General features: G+C 30.3%; 1 long non-coding RNA gene across 2 annotated transcripts; it reads left to right on the forward strand.

Annotated features, from left to right (window-relative positions):
* Window positions 1–7,484: 7,484 nt before the first annotated feature.
* Window positions 7,485–12,842, forward strand: LOC21411759. 2 transcript variants are annotated; one of them, XR_002902029.1, is made up of 6 exons: window positions 7,485–7,807; window positions 8,182–8,303; window positions 8,997–9,104; window positions 10,041–10,195; window positions 11,266–11,316; window positions 12,778–12,842. It is a non-coding gene; the product is annotated as an uncharacterized LOC21411759 (long non-coding RNA). The 2 variants fall into 2 exon arrangements; XR_002902028.1 differs by lacking the exon at window positions 12,778–12,842 and having other exon boundaries at window positions 11,266–11,431.
* Window positions 12,843–14,618: the final 1,776 nt, after the last annotated feature.

The following is a 14,618-nucleotide window of genomic DNA, read 5'->3' on the forward strand; positions in this document are numbered from 1 at the left end:
GAGCACAGTAAAATAAATAGCCGAGAATATTAATTTACAAGATAAAATTCATTCCTTCATAATGAAGTAGATGGATGGTTCCTATAAGTGTTGATTCGGAGATTGAATAATAAGAGCGCTCAATTTTATGATTCGATCATAAAATATATTATTTATTAGAGGATTAATGGTACTTATGGAGAAAGATATAATTAAAGAGGTCAACAGAAAATTCCTAGATTTAATTATGAACCGTTTATGGGGGATTAATTCGTATGTAGTGATTATATCAATGGACAACACAAATTCCGTGAACATAATTATTTTATAATTTTATGTGTGCAATTCTAAATTTATAATGGAGTAATTTAGAATTAATAATTTTGATATATTAATTAAGGTGTTAATTAATTGTTAAAATTATTAGAGCTTAAAATTATAATGTCCATAGTTCCTCTCAATAGGTCCATAAGATTAATGTAAACTATATATATTATATTAGGTTATGTTTATTAATTTAGAATTGAGAATTCTAAATATACATATTAATTAATTCGATTAATTAATATTAAAATTAATTTAAATTTTTTTTAAATTAATATGGATGAATCTAATATATTTTCCCACTCCTAAATCTCTCCACGTTTTTCATTAAGAGAAAAGTTTTTTTTTTTTTTTGTTTTTTTTTTTGTTTTTGTTTTGGCGAATAAGATTTGGCCATAATATTAAAAAAAAAAAAAAAAAAAAAAAAAACGTGTTATTGTGCGTTTCCTCACATTGAGGAAAGCAAAAGGCACTTCCCCTCCTGCGTGAGTGCGTGCGTGCGTGTGTGTATATATATATATATATATTTTTTTTCTTTAAAAAATAAGGTGGTGCAGGTAAAAAGGAGAGAAAGTGGATGAGGAAAGATCCCACTAAGTGTGGTAGTTGGAGGTTATTTGATTTAAAATTGTTTGAATTAAATAATTAAAAAAATCTTTGATATCTCTTAAAAAGAAGAGTACGTATTATTTTGAGAAATGTGTAAGAGAGAAACTATATCGAAAAAAGATTACTGAGAGACATCACATCCTTTTAAGAAAAATAAGTGATAACCATAGGTGATTTTCTCATTCATCCATCTCATATGTTGAGAAACTCATTAAAATGTCCATTCGTTGAAGTCCACGTTGATCCGGAGATACATTGAGAAAGAGTCATGGTGTTCTTAGAATTTAAAGCTCAAGACGGTGTTGGAGGAATTCAAGATTAACGTCCTAATCGAGCGACGGAAAAATTCTTCTTCTCTTCTTTAATATCTTTGGAGTTAAATTAACATGAAATAATGATCGCATTAAATTTTAATTTATGTGATTCAATCGATACCACACTTCCGCACAATTTTTTTTAAAAATTCGTTTGAGAAACCAACAAAATATACATATGTTACATGGAAGAATGACATCCATTTTTGATTCCTCAATACAAAATGAAGTTCAATAAAACTCAAACATTCTTGATTCCATCTTGGTTGAAATAATATTGGTGTCATGACATGTTATTTGAATAATATTAAATATATTAATAAATATGTTACATATAGGTTTGTTTATCTTTTACCCCTATATTTCCATGAATATGAGAAACTACAGATTCTCTCAATCATTTGCCTAAGATTATGGTGGCACGCTTAGATGAGAGTAATTGTAAAATTCCTGTCTCTCATAGTTTCTGGAGTCATGATTAGGTTAGAAAATGTTGATCAAGTAAAATATTTTTGAGAAAAAAAAAGTGCAAACTGCCAAAATTTTCAATTTTTGATTGATTTCTCAAACTGCCAAAATTTTCTATTTTCGATTGATTTCTCTGAAATTTCTTTGATATTTTTCTAAAACTTTGTATAAAGGGTGGTTGTACTTATATTCACACATCCCATTTCACTCTCTGCACTCTTCTTTTAATTATAATTTCTTATTAAAAAAAGATTCTCATGTAAAATAACAAACAAAAAAGACGATTATAATAGACAAAATTACATAATTAAATTTTATTATGAAAAATAATGATATTTTTCCCCTTTACTTACCTCTCATGTCATATTTTCAAATTACAAACAATTACTATTTTTTACCATTCAAAAGCTACTCCAAAAAATTACATAGAGATATGTTAATTTTCTTTGCTATTTCTTTTATGGTGATCTTCTTTTGCCTCTTCTTTCCTTCATTTTGTGTTAATGTTTTTTTATTTTTTTAATTATTTCATTTTTGGGAGGGCAAATCATTTTGTTTTTTTTCTTTTTTTGTTTCTTATAAAGTAGACTTGATTTTTTTTCATTTTTTTTTTCTTTTTTATGCTTATTATGCTCGTTTATTTGTTTTTAATTCTTTTTTTATTTGGTATTTTTAATCATGCCTCAATAATATAATAACTTTATTGCCGTATTTTTTATTTGTTTTGTATTTCTTAAATTATATTGCTTTCTATTTTATATTTTTGAGTGTCATTGCGTTAATTTTTTTATTTTTCTAATTATTTCATTTTTGAAGGGGCAAATCATTTCATTTTATTTTCTTTTTCATTTCTTATAAAGTAGAATTGATTTTTTTTCCATTTTGTTCTTTTTTATCTTATTATGCTTATTTATTTCTTTCTCATTCTTTTTCCACTTTGTATTATTGCTTTCAATTTTATATTTTTGAGTATCCTTTATGTTTTCTGAAAAAATATTTTAATAAATTTTCTTTCTGTACAAAAAAAAAAAAAAAACATCATGCCTAAAGCTTCAACTTAAAAAAATAGAGCAATATCAAAATGATGACATTAAAATTAAAAAATAAAATAAAATAGTAAGTGTGAAAAAAAAATCAAGAATTAATAATTCTATGAAAATAGTTTGGGATAATTTTAGAATAATAAAAGTGTGTAGAAAGTAAATTCAATCAATTTAAAATTATGTGGGGTGTATGTTTAGAATGAGAGTGTAAAGAATAAAACGGGGTGTGTAAGTAAAACCACCCTAAACAAAAAGCCATTCACAAATGTAATTTTAATATTTTAACATGATATATTACTCCTAGCATTAATTAATAAGTTAAACAATAATATTAAAATTCAAAAAGCTAAACAAACAAGTTAAAAAAGAAAAAGAAGAAATGGAATTAAATAAACAAACATTTTAAAGTGTGAGGTGTGATATGAATATAGTATAGAAACATTTAAAATACAAGCTAGATTAAAAGTAAAATTACAAATTTAATACCCAAGCTGGATTAAATTTTTTGATACTAAAAAATTTTTGGTACAGAAAGCGCATTTTTTGTTATCAAACTTTAATAGCTAAAATTATCAAAGCTTTAGTTACTAAATTTGGTAGCAAAAACAACACAATCCGCTACCAAATATAATTTGGTAACAAATAACATGGCGGGAAATGAAATTTGGTTCCCGCCAATAATTTTTTGCTACCAAAATAATATTTAGTAACAAAAGCATATGATTCTGCCACCAAAACTTGGTAGCAAAATATTACATTTTTGCTACCAAACATGTTTTGGTAACAAAATGTTGGCGGGAAGCAAAATTTTTTCTCGCCCGAGGTATTTGCTACCAAATTATTTTTGGTAGCAAAACATATAACATTTGCTATCAAGTGTTGAAAGCAAAATATAACTATCTGCCAAAAATTTTTCTACCAAATTCATATTTTAGTCGCAGATTCATACAAGCGAAAAATTAAGTTTTTGCTACCAAATTTTAGTAGCAGAAAATAAGATTTTGTTACCAAATTTTAGTAGCAGAAAACAAAATTTTTCTACCAAATTCATATTTTGGTGGCAAAAAGATGTTTTTTTCTATCAAAAGTTTTGTTTGGTAGTAAATCATTTAAAAACTTTAAAATTTATATTTTGTGCTTGTATTGTTTTTTTTTTTTTTTTTAGTTTTCCATGAATATGTCCTATATTAAGTTTTAACAATCATCCTAGTATATTTTGTATATCAATTATTTGATAATTCAATTATTTTGTGTAGGTGTAACAAGAGACATGTTCATTGGTATACATATGTGATCCTCTTAATTAAGTATATGTTCCACATAGTGTAGTATATAATCTTGCTATTTGATTGATTTATAACTTTGAATAATGTATTTCAATTTCAAAACAATATTTTTTGTTATAATGTTACTAGAATAATGATTCTAAAATTATTTGTCATTAAAATGTTATTTTTTAATTTTTAATATCTTTCTGGTACCAAATTTAAATTTAGTAGCAAAAAATATGCTTTCAGCTACCAATATAATGTTTGGTAACAAAAAACATAATTTTCTGGTACCAAATTTTGGTAGCAGAAAACATAATTTTGCTACCAAATTAATATTTTGGTGGCAAAAAGGTGTTTTTTGCTACCAAAAGTTGTGTTTGCACTACAACAAATATCAGTATCAATAGCTGACCAAAAACGTTATTAAGCACTACCAATAGCGTTTTATAGAACGCTAGGACATCAGACGCTATTAAAAGTCGTAACAAAACATAACGTTCTAAGAGCGTTATGAAAAACGCTATAGAATTGAGGTCTTATAGCGTTTAAGACAAGTTATTTTCAACCTCTTACAGCTATTTAACATGGCAACAGTACATATTAATAGCTTTTTCCCTTGTTATGTTCATACTCTTATAGCTTTTTAAAATTATTATTGATATCCTTTTAAATTCATTCAAATAGATGGTGATTCCGAACAACATCTTATATCTAAATAGGAACATTCAAATTAAAACATTAAAACATTGAACGTATCAATTGTTATTAGTATCTACCAAGTTGGCAATAAGATTACGTCTACAACATAAGTCATATAATGTCCAAAACCTTAACATTCAAAACAAGTAAAGAAAACAAAGGAATAGCTAGAGATATCAAAGAATCCAAAACATCTAGCTAAATGAAATGGTGAAGTAAATCCTTCCATCTTGACAAAATGCTTCAACAAAAAAGTCATCTCCACTGTTTAACCTATAAGAAAATGATCCCTATCAAAACAATAATCAAACTCAACTAAAACTTCCAGCATTTAACCTATAAATAAAGCAAGGACCAGTTACACCATTCCAAACTACATAGCCACATCCACATATGTTTTACAATGAGTTAGAGAAAACATAGCTTCAATGATGCACTAGGCAAAAATTTAATGTCAAACTTGTAAAATAGAGAGTGTCTTAGATGTATTGTTATGTAGATAGTTAGAGAAAGCATGAGTCTTCATTGCCTACATTTAAACCCAAAGGGAAAAAACACTTGCTATCACAATCATATAGAACCAATCTCAGCCCGAAAGTGTTTCATGAAGTATTAGTTATCTTGACAATAATGTTACAATTTTAACAAAGAAATATATAGTATACTAGCATGAAAAAAAAAAAAAAAGTCATGAATGAAAATAAGAGTAAGATGAAATAAAGATTATAGATGCTTTACGGCTACACCTAAAACAACAAATAAGACAAGGCACCGCGACACCAATTTAAACATGTGTGACAAAATAAACAAATGTTAGCACTTGTCACTAAATAAACCATTCACAAGTTAAAACTACAAAGAATTTCATTAATCAAACCAAGAAATTCATTATCACATCTATTGACCTGTAAGAAATAACAAAAGCTGACAAAATAACAAATGAACACATGCTAAATTAAAAATCCAAAAAAAAATGTTTCCAGGAAACTAGTAGAAGATAACAGAGTCAAATCCATAAGCACAAATAAATCAAATAGATGAGAATTCATAAAACGAGGGACGCACTAATTAAAGCATCTCACAACCAACACTTGTCCCTAATTAAAGCATCTCACAACCAAGACTTGTCCCTAATTAAAGCATCTCACAACCAAGACTTGTCCCTAATTAAAGCATCTCACAACTAAGACAGACAAACGCAGGTTTAGGATGATAAACATTATGCAAATTATAAGCATCATTTCATTGAACATCATAGATATAGATTTACCAAGGCAGACAAAAATTATTTAAAGACAAACCTGAAGTCTTGTCTTCCACCATTTAACCTGTAAATACAACAATGACTAGTTAAACAATGCACAACTACATAATTAAGTTGCATATGTTGTACATAGAGTTGGAGAAATCATGATCACTTCAATGATGCATAAGTCTTCATTGCCTACATATAAACTCAAAAAAATAGACTGATCCTCACTTTTGATGCCAGAAGACTACAAATACGTGGTGATTAGATTGTAGAACTTATATACAAAGAAAGGCCTCAATAAAGTAACTAGGCAGGGAAAAAACTAGGTGGAAAATTAACGCCAAGAACAACTTGATCTCACATGACGTCTGCATCAAAAGGCGAGTGTGAAGGGATTCAAATATAACAAGAAAACCACCCAAAAAAAGGAAACGAAATATTACAATAACCCAGCATATAAAATCATGCTTCATTGATAAGGTCAAGGAAAGTTCACCACACACCATTAGCAAAAATTGGCCTGTGGATGTCACGGACATTTCCAAGTATCGGCAAAACTCGTGAGAGTGCACCCTTCAGTCGTGGTGTGAATTGCAATGCTTTAACACAGTACAAAATGTACAACACAAACATTTCAGTCGAAGCAGACAGAAAGCATTAACCAAACTTCATGTAAATCAATTAGTACTAAGCATAAAGGAAGTTTGATTATTAACCATCAGCATAAGTAAAGTCCGCAAGTGTTTGAACCATAGCAGGTAAGCCGAAACTTGGCCCTGGGAAATGAACGAATATTTCTTCCATCATCTGCCAAAATAAGATAAACAGTCACTAAATCAAAACAAAGAAAGTTATTCACTCAATAGAAGATAAATGACAACAGATTGACGGATAAGCAAAAAACTTATTTAAGTCAATCTGCCATTCCCTTCAAAACCAAAATCCCAGAACATGATCAAAGTAAGCAACTTTAGAAATTACCCCTCTTACGATAGCTTACAGGTCATGACTCATGTGTCAGCAGGATACTTACTAGGTCAGGAAAATGTGAGCCTATTGAAACCAGCAACCAAGATGTAGCTCTTTGCCAGTTAGTGCTTAGTTCCTAAAATAACATTTCAATGAATCACGGGAGCAGTTTCATGAATTTTTCACTACACATTATAAGGCCCCGTTCATTTCGCCGATTCGAGTTTTGCTACAGTAAAAAACTCTCAGAAACTGTCACATCTAACTTTTTTGCTACAGTAAAAAGCTCTCACACAAAATCACATCTCAACTTGAATTACAAACTCAAATCAGCGAAGTGAACGGGCCCTAAATATACTAAAGGGGAGTTGGGGTTTACTGTTCACACAGGCACAATTCACTGTTTCTTCTACAGTGAAATGACGATTTTGCCCTCGATTTACTGCTTCCTCCTTTGTCTGGTGCAGGGGCATTTTGGTCTTTTGAGTGTCATTTTTTGCCCTTTTGCTTTTACTTCTTCGTAGAAGCTTCTGGATTTTTTCTCAGATAAGGACGACCTCGCTTCTCTTCTCCTCTCCTTCTTCTAGGTTTTTCTTGCTTCTCTTCGCAGAAGCTTAAAGAAATGGAAGCTTCATCGTAGAAGCTTCTAACTTTTTCTCTCTTCTCTTTTTTTGTTCTATTTCTTTCTCTCGAGCGATTTTTTCTACTCCGTCGTCCCCGATCCTTACCTCTGCACCACCACCACTGTCACCGTTAGCCCTCCTTTGATCATGAGGCCTAGGCTTTTTGGTCATTCCACGGGCGTATGCCTTTTTCTTTCTCGATCTCTCTCGATTTCTTTCTTATTGGCTTCTTCGGTGTTTTTTTTTTCCCCTCCCGGTATGATCCTTCTCTCTCGGTTGGTTTTGGTCGTAATAATGCGTTTCTTCCTTTGTGGTTTAAGTGTTTTTGTTCGTTTTGTATCATTTGGGCGCAAAGATTTGGGAGTTTCATTGCTTTTTTCTTCATTTGCCCCCTTTGTTTGATTTGGCTGGAAATTTGGGGTTTTTATCGGCTTCTTCTGGGCTTTTCCACTGCTTTCATTTATGATTTATGTTGATTTTTTTTTGTGCTCTTTGTGGGGAGCTCTCTGATTTTTTTTTTGTTGCTTCTCCGTCGGTTTGATTAACGGTTTTGGTTAGAGTTTTTATGTCCTTTTGTTGGAATGCATGTTTTTCTTTCAATTTTTTTTAACGGCTGCTTTGTATAAACAGACGGTGTTTTATGTCCCTTTGTTGGAATGTATGGTTTTGGTTGACTAACAGACGGTGTTTTGTTGATCCATGTGCTTTATCTTCGGCTTTGATGGATTTTTGTGTGCAAACAGTTTATGTAGGTCAGTGCATTTTACCTTGGCTCATTTTCTACCGAGTATGAATAATCTTTGATTTTTTTTTTGTTTTAATTATTAAAATGATGATCTGTGCTCCCTATAGTATTGATTTGTCTTACTACCTTGATGATTTGTACCCATTTTGCTGCAGAGGTATTAAATGAATTGACAGTTTCTTTCTTCATCCATTATCTAGAATCTGTACCAATTTTAGGGGAAAAGATTGTTTTTCCCCAGCTTTTTTCTTCTCTCTTTCTCTTCTGTTCAGTCCTTTTTTTTTCTTTTTTCTTAGTCCAATTTTAGACCTATTTGTTTATTCATTTGCTTATTTATCTATCTATATTTCTTTAGATTCCTTACCGTTTACTACTTTATATCTTCACTATTGCATCCTTTACTGCCCTTCATACTTATTTGATGGATATTTCACGTTTCATATTTAAGAAATAGAAATGTCTATTCTCCACATACTTTTAAAATACAAATACAACATTATACCATAATCAAATTGAATATTCTCTTATGTCTATAAGCATGATTGTTCATTGACAAGGTATAACACATGTTAGAAATGAGAACTAAAAAATGGCCAACAACCAAGAAAAAATATTATGGCATCCGTATTTTATCAGTTTTTTTCTTTTGGTACCTCATTTGTTCATTTGTTTCCTTACTTATTCATCTATATTTTTCCAGGTCCCTGTCATTTACTCCTTCATATACTTATTGCTGCGTGTCCTTTTATCGACATTGACCCTTGCATGGTCTGTTTTGGTACTTGCGGTGATATTGGCAGCATTTGAGGTATTTTCAAGAACTATTGTTGGCACTGGATGTATGAATTTGCAATCGCAATATTAATGTCCATTGTTTATGGTTTATTATCTATGTTTGCATAAACTTTTGCTATACTATTGATAGATATTACTGATGTAAAGAGCTGAGAAAAATTCCCTTTTGCTGCCAGCAAATATTAGTAATCATACTTTATTTTCAGCTGTTTTTTCTATATGGTGATGATGATCACATTTCATTCTAACAGAGTGAGTTCCATCTAATTTGTTCAAAAACTGCTTTCAATGTGTTCTCGCTGCCTCAATTCTTACTTTGCCTATCTTTCTTGACTTAAATCTCTTAGCTACGTCTCTGTCATTTTCTTCACCTATTCCAATGCTTCCACCCTTTTTTACACAATTATTTCTCTAAAAGATTACTTATACATACATTGGCTTTCTTCTCCTCTCTGTTGTTTTTGCCTTTTCTTCTTTTCCCTTTGTTTCGTCTGATCTCCCTGTTTTACTTGCTTTTGATTTTTTGACTCTTTTCTATTTGTAAAAAAAATCAATGCTTTTCCTTTGTTCTCTTAGGTCACTTGGTGGTCTTTGGACAAACTTATATTTTATTTTCACCGGTCATTTTCTGTGACATACATGCTATAATCTATATGATGGATATAATATCATAGAAATGTTCATAAAAATTTGAATCTGCGAAGTGAATGAGGCCTAAGTTTGTTTATCCATCATATGTTGCCGAAGTTGCTGGAAATATTAAGTATCTGAGCCATCATTGCTGTATAAAAATATCATGATATTCATGTATTATTACTTTTTAAGGTCACTTTGTTTTCTCTGCACATTTCTTTATTTATTTAGTTAGTTATTTGTCTATATTTTCTCATGCTCCCTATCATTTACTACCTCATTTTCTTACTACAACATTCTTCACTGTCCTTGACAGTTCCTTAGTCGACATTCGTCCTTCACACTTGAAGCATTACTTCATATCGACCTCTTTTCTATTACTTCTTCCACTCTGGATGCGCACACTTATTCATCTTCCTACAAGAGATTTATATGCATGTGCTTCATTTTTCCCGTGGTTGATTTCTATAGGTAAATGCCTAATTCTTTGTTCCCTTTGCTTATTTTGTGCCTTCATTTTGGCTAAATCAATCTCCTTTGATGATTTGTGCTGATGATGTGTAATGCCCAGGATGTTAGTTTGTACTCTTACATTGATGATCTGTATTTCTTTTGTTCGTGAAGCATTAAATGAATTGATGATTTTTCCTCTTTTTATCGTCTGAAATGCGCAAAAAATCTGCCACCGGGGAAAAAAAGTGATGATCTTTATATCTATTGTTTCTGAAGCATTAAATGAGTTGATGATTTGTCTTCCCTTTATTGACCGGAATATATAAAAAAAAATGCCATTTCAAAAAGAAAAAAAATATGGCAGTGTTTTTTTTTCCTCCCCCCTCTTTTTAATCCTTTTTCTTCTTCTCTCAGTTGATTATTATTTACTTTTTTCTTTTTTTATTTTATTTTTTCGTCCCACCTTACTTTCCTGATTTTAATCTGATATTACTTTTATTATTTCATTTAATTAAAAATATTCTTCTCCACTCTTTATGCACCGACTTCCAACTGCTATATGTGGTATTGCTATTGGTTATTCTGCCCTTTATATATGTGAGATGTTATTGATGTGTATTAATTTATTGAGTAAATTGTCCTCTATTTTTTCCACACCTAACATCATCCTTTCTCTATGGGTCCGTTCACTTCGCTGATTTGAGTTTATAATTCGAGTTGAGATGTGATTTTGTGTGAGAGCTTTTTACTGTAGCAAAAAAGTTAGATTTGACTGTTTCTGAGAGCTTTTTACTGTAGCAAAACTCGAATTCTAAACTCGAATCGGCGAAATGAACGGGGCCTATCCCATTGTTGATCATTTACTGCTCTACTTTATTTTCACCTATTTACTGCTCAATCGTTATAGCCCAGTCTCTTTCACTTCTGTTTGGTTGGTCGATATTCATTATTTAAGTCGATATTCGTTATTTTGTGACTATAGGTTTTTAAATATCTTCTTTTTTTTTCTCCCCTTCTACTTGCTCTATCATTTTTGTCTTTATGACTGTCTTGCTTTATCTTCACCTATTTACTGCTCAATTTCTTAGGCTGTCGCTTCGGCTCATTCTCTATTTAAGGGGGTATTCATAACGCTGCAGGTACTATTAATAACTTTTGCCTACATCTTCTTAATATTTGTTACATTGTTTTCCCGAGTTGCTATCACTATTTGTTGTTTGCTATGGTATGCAAAAAAAAAACTTTTTCTATTGTTACACCTATCTTTTTTTGACTTCTATTAATACATAGTGATGATATATTCGTTTTCTGCTGATTTCTTTCATAATCATATACATGTGTGCAATTATTTTTGCTCACCGTATTTTATCTTTACTTGGTTTTGATATGAGGTAATGGTGATTATAACCAGTTTTGGCCTCCTCATTTTTATATAATATGTCCAAACCTCTCATAATCATACATATATATATATATATATATATGCGCGCGTGTGCGTGTGCAATTATTTTTGCTTAGCATATTTTATCTTTACTTGGTTTTGGTATGTAGCAATGGTGATTATAACCAGTTTTGGCTTCTTCATTTTTATGTAATCTATCCAATAATTACTGTGAATAAGCCTTCCATACTTGAATTTTAATTCCATGTTCTGATTTTGTCTGTAGTTTTTGACTACAAGTATCTAAATGTCTTCTTCTCTCTTTTTTTTTTTTTTCCTCTTTACTTGCTCTAACATTTTTGGCTTTTTTAGCTGCCCTGTTTCATCTTGGCCTATCTACTGCTCAGCCTTTTAGGTTGTATCCCTTTTATTTGTATTTGGTCGGTTCATGTTCTTTATTTAAGGGAGTATTTTGACCTGTGGCAATGATGATTACAGTAGATTTTGGCCCTTCAGTCCCGTTTAATCTGTCTAAAAATTGTTGTGAATGAGTCTTCCTCATTTAGTCCTTAATTCTACCTATTCTTTTTTACTCGAACAGTTTAAATGTCTTCTCTTCTTTTCTTTAGTATCTGACAGTAATGATGATAACTGGTTTTGGGTTCTTGAATTTCACCTAATATCTCCAGAAATTACAGTGACTAAACTCCCCTTAATTTGGATTTTGATTTTTTCTATACTTTTGACTAAGATAATATAAATTCCTACCTTTTCTTCTTTTGGTCTTCCTTAATTTAAGGCTATTACATTTTAGATACCTATTTGAATTCAATTGAGATTTGATTTATTTCTGTTAACTGAATTTCCTCATTTTCCTATGTATTTTTGTCTTCTATGCCTTCATTTTCCCCATTGTTGTTGGCTTCAGCTTTCCTGGTTACTTTGATTCAAATAAAATATGAGTAGCAATTTATTATTTAATGACTTCGTTCCACCTATTTCCTCCATTTTACTTGGCTGAAACATAGAACCACACTGCGGTCAGATTCTGTCCAGCCTCATTGTCTTTCTAATGTTCATGTTTACGTCCTCTTTTTTAATTCACCTATAGTTTTTAGACATATTTATATTTTGCTCTGGCCCTTTATTTTATATGACAAAAAAGTCATAATCTGTATGGCAAATATAAGATCTGATTAATTTTTGTGCTTTTATGCAGTTGTCATTAATTGGTAGCCATAAAATGGTCATATTTCTTACACATTTATGCAGTTGTCTAGACCTTCCTATTTGCTGATTGTGTATCCGACTTTCGCTTAAATTAATCTCTTTTACATTTATTGATTTTGCTAATCTATGTTGATGATCTGTAATGCCTAGCATACTCATTTGTACTTCTATGTTGATCTGTGTCGTTTTTTTTATTTTTTATTTTTCTTTTTACATAAGCATTAAATGATTTGTGCATTTTTTCTTCTTTTTTACTGATCTATGTTGATGATCTGTGATGCTTAGGATACTCATTTGTACTTCTATGTTGATCTATGTCGTTTTGTTTTTACAGAAGCATTAAATGATTTTGGGATTTTTTCTTCTTTTTGTTGTCCGGAATATGTTCAAAATTTGCCCCAAAAAATGCATCTTTTTTTCCTCTCCCTCTTTTTTTAATGTATTTTCTTTTTCTCTGTATTGAATATTGTTCTTTTTTCTGTATTAAATATTGTTAGGGGTTTTTTCTTTTTTTCTTTTTTCTTTTTTGCTTATGATTTTCTTTTTTTTCTCTCTTTTTTTTTTTGGCTCTTTTGCCGCTTTTAATCCCATCCCATTTCTATCATTTTCTTTATCAATGAAATTTTTTCTTTACAATTTTCATGCACCGATTTCCAACTATTACGTGTGGCATTGTTATTGGTTATCTTGCTCTTTATGTATGCAAAATGTTGTTTTTGTATATTAATGTGTTATCTAAATTCTCTCATGTTTTCTCTTCCACACTTAAGATCTCTCCTTTTCTGCTCCAACGTTGATCTTTTATTGCTCTGTTTTACCGTGGCCTATTTACTGCCCGTCTTATTCCTGTCTCTTTGGGTTTTATTTGGTTGGTTGATATTGGTTATTTAAGGCACAACTCACAATATTTTAGGTATTATTAATGATTTTTGTCCAAATACTCTTAATATTTATTGTTGATAATAAATATATTATCTTGGCCATCACAGCACCAACAACAAGGTAACATATATTCTCCAACTTAAATCAATTATACATGAAAAATGATATTTATTATTTGAAATACACATCTAACCAATAATTTATTATTTCAGTCCCCGGTTAAAAACAGCAACATCTACAGCAACATCAACACCAATATCAATTCATACGCAAACACCAGATCTAAAAAAATCTGCCACAAAGTAAAACACAATTACCAATTTATATTATTTATCAATATAAAAGACGAGTCATTATTTTATATACATATTTAACAACTTTTTACCATCTCAATTCCTAACAAAAGGAAACAGAATAAGCTAGAAAACGCTAGGTAATATAATTATCCCTAAATCAAAATATTTCCAATTCTCTTAATTATCAATACCGATTTTTTTTCAAAATTTATATTTTACAGCTAAAAAGACGAAACAAGGACAAAGCACAAAAACAAAAGCTCAGATATACTGTAATCAGCTTTTTACAACAACATTATCCAAACACACACATATATATATATATATATAAATATGTACATATAACCTAACTCTGTATTATAAAGATTATCAACTCTTTGAATAATATAAAATTACTGTCCGCCTTAGATTATCAACTCTTTGTATAATATAAAATTACCGCCCGCTGCAATGCGCGGGCATACAGCTAGTTATATCTAAAAGACCTAAATTCCAACAAGCAACTAGTTAAGTATAGACTACTTTTGACTCGAATTACACCATCACAGAATTAAAATCAAACAAGAGCTAACAAAGTAATAAACTGCCAACATAGCTTCAAAAAGAATACTCCTACAAGTACAAATAAATCAATCAACTGCCTTGGAGGAAA

Source organism: Morus notabilis, unplaced genomic scaffold (genome assembly GCF_000414095.1).
Source record: "Morus notabilis unplaced genomic scaffold, ASM41409v2 Scaffold363, whole genome shotgun sequence".
NCBI lineage: Eukaryota > Viridiplantae > Streptophyta > Magnoliopsida > Rosales > Moraceae > Morus > Morus notabilis.